Source organism: Balaenoptera borealis (assembly GCF_965194805.1).
Source record: "Balaenoptera borealis genome assembly, contig: HAP1_SCAFFOLD_2630, whole genome shotgun sequence".
Classification (NCBI taxonomy): domain Eukaryota; kingdom Metazoa; phylum Chordata; class Mammalia; order Artiodactyla; family Balaenopteridae; genus Balaenoptera; species Balaenoptera borealis.
In genome coordinates, this window is record NW_028121729.1 from 18,687 (window position 1) to 27,584 (window position 8,898).

The following is an 8,898-nucleotide window of genomic DNA, read 5'->3' on the forward strand; positions in this document are numbered from 1 at the left end:
TTCCTTTAATTGGCTGAATTCATTAGAGGCTAGTATGGTTTAGACAAAAAAAAAAAAAAAAAAAGAGGCTCTTTCTAGCACAAGAGTTGGAAGATTGGTGGCCTATTTCAGTAGTTCTTATATAATCCAAACTCAGGTGAACAAGTGTTAGAGACAATATACTTTTATTATTATCAATCTTTGTAGGAGAGGCATAAACCCAGTCTGATTATATTTGAAAAAAACTACTGTGATAATACTTCCCTTCCATGTGTTGGAGTATAATCTGCCATAATATATTTGGAGAAAATCTGGAATTTATCATATTCACAGTGAAAAAAAGAACAATCTGCCAGGGATTGGGGAGGGGAGGAGGGAAGGATGAACAGCTAGAGCAGACAGGATTTTTAGGGCAGTAAAACTATTCCACATGATGTGGTGGTAATGGTGGGTACATAACATCATGCCTTTGACAAAACCCACAGAACTGTAGATCACAAAGAATGTGAGCCCTTAAAATAACTGACTTTATTTTATAACAATGTATCAATGTAGGTTCAATTTTAACGTGCTTACCACACCAAGGCAAGATGTTAATAATGAGGGCAAGGGAAGGAGTGGGAGGGGGAGTATATGGGAACTCTGAACATGCTGCTCAAGTTTTCTGCAAGCTCAAAACTATTCTAAAAATAAATTCCAATAATTCAAAAAATGTAAAGGGAATACGAAAGGCATATTAAGTTAATACTAAACTAAAAACTTTGGAGTAGGCATATTAATTTCAACAAGGCTGATTTAAGAATCAGCTTGGGACACCTGGAAACAAAGGGCAGGGTTAGCCCCTACAGCCAGTGCTGCTTTACAAGATTTGGACTAAACACATAACTGAGTCTTTTGCTCCATGTGGGAGTGAAGAAAAGTGTAGGAGGGGCCTTGCCTCCAGCCTTACAGTGAGCTCCCTGAGGGGTTGTTCTCTATCTTGTTTCACACTGAGACTGTTTATTGGTGACATTCTTTCTGGGTCAAAACGATTCCAGTGGGGGTAAGCTGAGACGAAGTGAGAGAGTGTCATTGACATATAGACACTACCAAATGTAAAATAGATAGCTGGTGGGAAGCAGCCGCATAGCACAGGGAGATCAGCTCGGTGCTTTGTGACCACCTAGAGGGGTGGGATGGGGAGGGTGGGAGGGAGGGAGATGCAAGAGGGAAGAGAAATGGGAACATATTGTATATGTATAACTGATTCACTTTGTTATAAAGCAGAAGCTAACACACTATTGTAAGGCAATTATACTTCAATAAAGATGTTTAAAAAAAAAAAAGATGTTAAAAAAAAAATTTTTTTAATTAAAAATACCAAGGAAAAGGTGGGACATTACATATTAATAAAAGTATCAATTCTCCAAAAAGACATAAAACTCCTAAAGTTGTGGAATCTGACATCAAGCTTTCAATATATGTGAAGCAAAAACTGATAGATCAAGTAGGTACAGAATCAGTAAGGATAGACTTGACCTGGACAGTAATAGCAATCAAACTAATATAATTGGCATTTATAGAATACTCCACTCAACAACAATAAAATATACATTTTTCTCAAGCTCATGTGGATCACAGAGAAGAGTCTCAAGAGGAATTTTAAAAAGCAATTATATAGAAATAAAAATTTAAAAAAAATTGTAGATACAGAGAAAGCAGTGCTGAGAGGAAAATTAAGTGCATATATTCAGAAAGAAGAAAGATCTATAATCAGTAATCTGAGCTCCACCTCAGGAAACTAGAGAATGAAGAACAATTTAATATTAGTGTAAGCAGAAAGTAAAAAGAAATAATACATATGTGAGCATAAGTTATTGAAACTGAAAACTTTAGTAGAGAAAATCAATCAAACCAAAAACTTCTTTGAAAAGACCAGCAAAACTGATAAACCTCTAGCCAGGTTAACAGAAAAAGAAAAGAAAAGAAAAAATAATTACCAATATCAGAAATTAAAGAGACGTCATCCTGACCTGTTTCATGAATGTTAAAAAGGCAGTAAAGAACAACAAGCAGAACTCTATAATTTAGATGAAACAGAATGATTTCTTCACAGACACAAATGCTTAAAACTTACACAAGGAGAGACAGGTCATCTGATCAGGCCCATATCTATTAAAAAAAAATTGTATCAATAATCAAAAACCTTCCAAAAAAGAAACCTTCAGTTCAGATAGTCACCGGTGAATTTTACCAAATCAAAAGAAATGGTGCCAATTACCACATTCCCTTCCAGAAAACAGAAGCTGAGGAAACTCATTCTATGAGGTCAGCATTACAATAATACCAAAACCAGACACAAGCATTACGTGAAATAAAAATATTTATATATCATGTTAAGAAGTTGAAAACTTTCTCACTAAAATCCAGAAAAAACGAAAGATATTCTCTTTTACTCTTCCTACTCTCCGTTTTACTGAGATTTTTAGCTAGTACATTAAAACAAGAAAGAAAAAAAAAGAGAAAGTATTTGGCTTGGAAAGGATTAAATAAAGCTGTCTATACTTGCAGAAGACATGATTGTCTCTGCAGAAAAATACAATTTTGGAAAATTATGGAAATAATAAAGGACTATAACAAGGTCACAGGATTCATGGTTTAGTATATATTCTTGTGTATATGCTATACATACATATATATGTATTTTGTATATATACCGTACATATAAATATAAACACACATACATTTAATAAGTCAATGAAATTTGAAATTAAAACATACCATGTTGGGCTTCCCTGGTGGTGCAGTGGTTGAGAATCTGCCTGCCAATGCAGGGGACACGGGTTCGAGCCCTGGTCTGGGAAGATCCCACGTGCCGCGGAGCAACTGGGCCCGTGAGCCACAACTACTGAGCCTGCGCGTCTGGAGCCTGTGCCCTGCAACAAGAGAGGCCGCGATAGTGAGAGGCCCGCGCACCGCGATGAAGAGTGGCCCCCGCTTGCCGCAACTAGAGAAAGCCCTCGCACAGAAACAAAAACCCACCACAGCCAAAAATAAATAAAATAAATAAATAAAATAAATTTCTAGTTAATATTAAAAACAAAAAAAAACATACCATGTATATTGTACCATAAAGATGAAGTACTTAAATATAAATCTAACAAAATATGTATAGGAACTATATGTGCAAAACTATAAAATGCTGATAAAAGAAACCAAAGATTAAATAAATCAAGAGTTATTCTGTGTATACTGACTGGAAAAATCAATATTATTAAGATGTTTATTCTTCTTAACTGTATCTATATATTCCATGCAATTCCAATCAAAATTCCAGTGAGCTATTTTCTTGATATTGACACACTAATATCAAGTTAATGTGGAAAGGAGAAAGACCTAAAATTGCCAAAACAATAATAGAAGATTAACAGCATAGCTGTAGTGCTAACAATTCCTGATTTCAAGAATTACTATAAAGCTACAGTAATCAAGAGAGCATGATATTGGCTCAAGAATAGACACATAGATCAATTAAACCATATAAACAGCCCAGAAGGAGATGCACAGAAATGCAGTCAACTGGTATTTCACAAGGGACAAAGACAATCAAGAGAGAAATAGATGAATGGATAAACAAAATGTGGTACATTCAAACAGTGCAATATTATTCAATGAAGAAAAATAAATGAACTAAAATGCCATGAAAGGATATGGATGAATATTAAATGTATAGGGTAAAATGAAAGAAGCCAGTAGCAAAAGTCTACATACTGAATTATTCCACTTATATGACATCTGGAAATGACAGAACCTATAGGCATGGTAAATCAGTAATGGCCAGTAGATTAAAGAAGGGCTAGAAATGATGATGAAACACAGGGAATATGTTCAGCGTTTCAAAACAATGCTGTATACTTTCATTGCAGATACATGACACTAAGCATTTGTAAAATTCCATAGAGCTTTACAGCTCAAATAGTAAATATTAATATAAACAAATTTAAAAAAATCATTTAAGAGGTCAGGGGAATCCAGGATGGGTGCAGAATGTAACTCGGGGCTGGGTATATGGGAACTCTCTGTATTACCCTTTCAATTTTTCTATAAATCTAAAATCTTTTCTAAAAACAAAAACTTATTTTTAAAAAATTCTGCAAGACACAAATAGAATACATTCAAAGAAAGTCACATCATAGTCAAACATCATAAATGAAAATAATATTTAACCAGAAAATAAAAAGATACATTATATTCTGGCACAACAATAAGAAGAATGAGAGCTAACATCATCAGAAACAAGTGAAGCCAGAGATAATAAAATCATATATTTAATGAAATTATAGGAAAAATGTGTAACCCCCAAATTTTATATCTACTAATAATTTTGTCCCCAAATTAAGGTTAAATAATGAAATTTTCAAATAAACAAGAACAGGCAGAATTTGTTGCTAGCTGAACCAGACTGCAAGGAATACTGTTGATAGCGCTTCAGATAAGACAAAGAAAACCAAACCAAACCAAAACAAACAAACAAAAATGAGCACAAATTTACTGATGTACGTATCTGCAGGAAGAAATGAAGATCACCGGAAAGGGAAATTGTGAATTTAACTATAAAATAATATTTATAAAATATATTAAATAGTTACTAACTCTTTAAAGAAAAAACTACACTGCGGATACATAACACATAATAGAAGGAGAATGAGTGACAACTAAAGTACAAAGGACAAAACAACAATACATGGTATTTTACTTACAATAATGGCTAATGGGCATAATTTAAGTCACTTTGAAAAGTGAAAGATTAAAAAGCTGAATTTAGAAAATAACCAGTAATAACACAAAGCAACATACATTTAAAACATTGACAGAATTAACAGGAGCTACAGAAAAATATACAATGAACCACAGCTATTTCAAATAGGATTTTCTCATAATTAAAAACAAAAAAATCAGTAATGCTATAAAAGCTTTATTTTTTATTGAAGTAAAATTGATGTATACCATTATAAAAGTTTCCGGTGTGCAACACTGTAATTCAATACACAACGGGATCATCATCAAAAGTGTAGTTATCATCCATCACCACAGAGTCGATCCCTTTTACCCATTTTGCCCACCTCTCAACCCCTTCTCCTCTGCTATATCTGTTCTAGATATAAAAGTTTTAAACTATATTATTATCTAACTTACCTAACAGAAATTTATAGAATACTACATCTGGCAGCTAAAATACATAGTCTTTGGGGCTATAAAACAAGTCTCAATAAGTCACAAAGGATCATATGTTCTGTGAACATACATAAATGAATAAATGTTTTCGCGAAGAATAATGAGATAATCTTATGTGTTTGAGAATTAGCAGTACGTGTCTAAATTAACACTTCTTTAAAAAAATGCAATGGGAATTTAAAATATATTATTGACAGTATGGAAATAGAAATTTCCCTTATCAAAACTTATATGATTGAGGCAAAACAGTCTTTGGATATACTTTATCATTTAAATATGAAAGTTTAAAAAATCAATAAGCTAAGCCTCCATCTCAAGATTCTAAAAAGGAAAAAGGAAAATTTAAAACCCAGAGGAAGAAGAAGGATAAAAAGTAGAATGATGAGAACAAAGATCAAAGATATAAAATAGAGAAAAATAACAAAGCCATAAGCTTTAATCTTTGAAAGTTTAATAAAATTGATAAACTCTGTAGTAGTAGAATAATACCCCCTCCCAAGTTGTAAAAGTGTTATTTCCCAGAACCTGGGAATATGTTCCCTTACATGGCAAAGAGACATTGCAGATGCAGTTAAGTTAGGATCTCCATAGCGTTTCCTGAATTACCCTGGTGAGCCAGTGTAATCACAAAGGTCCTTATTTTGAAAAAGAGTAGACGAGGGAAGCAGAAGTGTCGGAGTCAGAAAAGGAGATGTGACAGTGGAAGCAAAGTGAGAATGATTTCATTTCAGGCTGTAAGTATGGAAGGGGGCCAGTAGCTGAGGATTGGGGAGAGCCTCTAGAAGCTGAGAAAGGCAAGAAAATGGATTCCCAGAATGTGCAGAAGGAATGGGGTCCTGTAAACATTTTAACTGTAGCTTAGTTGGACCTATTTTGAACTGTGATCTCCAGAACTGTAAAATAATAAATTTGTGGTGTTTTAAGTCACTAAGATTGTGTTAATTTGTTACAGCAGCAACAGGAAACTAAGAGAAACCCTTAGCAAGACTGATAAAAAAATGTAAAGTACACACAAATTAACGTTAACTGAAAGCAATATAGTGGTGCCAATACACATATTTTCAAATTAAAGGAGAATAAGAGAATAGTGTATTTCCTTCTTGATTTTCAATACTGTATTTAGCAGAAACCAACTTTATTTATTAGCATAAGGACATAGGGGCGACAATGAAAAACAACAATCATAAGGAGAAAAAAGAAAAGAAAACAAAATGTACTATTTAATTGATTGTAAATGGATTAAAAAATCATCCATTTTTAATTTGCTGTTTGTTAACTTTTTTTTTTTTAACATCTTTATTGGAGTATAATTCCTTTACAGTGTTGTGTTAGTTTCTGCTGTATATCAAAGTGAATCAGCTATACATATACATATAGCCCCAGATGCCCTCCCTCTTGCCTCTCCCTTCCCCCGTCCCTATCCCACCCCTCTAGGTGGTCACAAAGCACGGAGCTGATCTCCCTGTGCTTGAGTATCCTTTTAAAACAGCAAGATGTCCGGATCCTAATATCAATAAAACAAATTAGGACAATAAATGACTCCATTAAAATAAATCTGTTGCCCATAAATTTTCTAGCAATTAATATAAATCAACTTTATTATAAATTGTATAGTACACTCCTGCCAAATTGAGAACTATATATTTTATTTCCATCTGTATTTTGAAGTGTGAATACTAGAAAATTAGCTTTAATAAAAGCTCAATTAATCTAAGTAATAATGCCTAAATATCTCTTGGTGTGAAGGGTCTTGAAACACATGATTTTCCATCCCAATGCCAGTTTTGTCTAATCATCTTATGGGCAAAATTTATGTCATATTTTTGCTTTGAAAAATCTATTTGGAACAAAGAAAATTATAGTTAGGCAACAAGTCCTGTATTGTTGAAAATTAGCAACTGTTATCACAACAACAACAATAAAATGTACTTTGACTCCAATGTAATTATGTACTTAATTTTTCTCTTTTTTAATTTTCAAGAACCATTTTTTATTAAACCCATATAAGAAAATTTACTTATCGGTGTTATTTATATTTAATTTACAAGAAGACTGAAGCAACAGTTATGTCACTATTATATATTGCTTAAATTTTTTCACTGATTTTATGTTAGAGTTATTTGGAAAGTTTATAGTCCTTAAATTTCGATTAATGTCCTCACATTTTGTTGCATGTGTGCTCAGTTCTCCCAAAAATTATTTGAACTTGACCACTCTGAATATAAAGCTGGCATTCAAGTCAATCAAAAAATTACTTATGTCTTTGGTGAAATGTCTATTTACGTCTTCCGCCCATTTTTTAATTGGATTGTTTGTTTTTTTTGATATTGAGCTGCACGAGCTGTTTGTATATTTAGGAGATTGATCCTTTATCTATTGTTTCACTGGCAAATATTTTCTCCCATTCTGAGGGTTGTCTTTTCATCTTATTTATGGTTTCCTTTGCTGTGCAAAAGCTTTTAAGTTTAATTAGGTCCCAGAAGACATACAGATGGCCAAGAGGCACACAAAAAGATGCTCAACATCACTAATTATTAGAGAAATGCAAGTCAAAACTACAGTGAGGTGATACCTCACACCGGTCAGAATGGCCATTATCAAAAAATCTAGAAACAATAAATGCTGGAAAGGGTGTGGTGAAAAGGGAACCCTCCTGCACTGTTGGTGGGAATGTACGTTGATACAACTATGGAGAACAGTGTGGAGGTTCCTTAAAAAACTAAAACTACAACTACCATATGACCCAGCAATCCCACTACTGGGCATATACCCTGAGAAAAGCATAATTCAAAAAAGAGACATGTACCACAGTGTTCACTGCAGCACTATTTACAATAACCAGGACATAGAACTAACCTAGATGGATAAAGAAGATGTGGCACCTATATACAATGGAATATTACTCAGTCATAAAAAGAAACGAAACTGAGTTATTTGTAGTGAGGTGGATGGACCTAGAGTCTGTCATACAGAGTGAAGTAAGTCAGAAAAAGAAAAACAAATACGTATGCTAACGCATATATATGGAATAGATTCCATATATGCAATCTAAAAAAAAAAAAAATGGTACTGATGAACCTAGTGGCAGGGCAGGAATAAAGATGTAGACATAGAGAATGGACTTGAGGATATTGGGTGGGAAGGGAAAGCTGGGGCGAACTGAGAGTAGCATTGACATACATACATTACCAAATGTAAAACAGTTAGCTAGCGGGAAGAAGCAGCACAGCACAGGGAGATCAGCTCGGTGCTTTGCGATGACCTAGAGGGGTGGGATAGGGAGGATGGGAGGGAGGCTCAAGAGGGATATGGGGATATATGTATGCATATGGCTGATTCACTTTGTTGTACAGCAGAAACTAACACAGTATTGTGAAGCAAGTATACTCCAATAAAGATCTATTTAAAAATTACTTAGGATTTAAGTGAAATTCATTAAGACTAAGTACTTAATGAAAATTAGCAAGGTCTTTTATCTCTCTTTAGAAACAAATACCCATTTTTACCTTTACTTGATATATCTGAAGTAACATATATAGATTTGCCTTTGAATATTACATTTCTTCCATCTGGTCCACTACTATTTTGGAAAGCTTGGTCCTTTCTGAGTGAGAAACATAAGATTTGAAATGATTAAGGTCCATTTATAACATTACTATTTGCTTAAATTTTATATCATTATCTGTCATTATTGAGTAGAATGCA

The 8,898-nt window shown here is 33.6% G+C and overlaps 1 long non-coding RNA gene across 1 annotated transcript; it reads right to left on the reverse strand.

The window, feature by feature from the left end:
- Positions 1-1,308: 1,308 nt before the first annotated feature.
- On the reverse strand, positions 1,309-8,568 carry LOC309622425. Its single transcript, XR_014240858.1, has 2 exons — positions 2,740-8,568; positions 1,309-2,130 (listed from the first exon to the last, which is right to left on the reverse strand). It is a non-coding gene; the product is annotated as an uncharacterized lncRNA (long non-coding RNA).
- Positions 8,569-8,898: the final 330 nt, after the last annotated feature.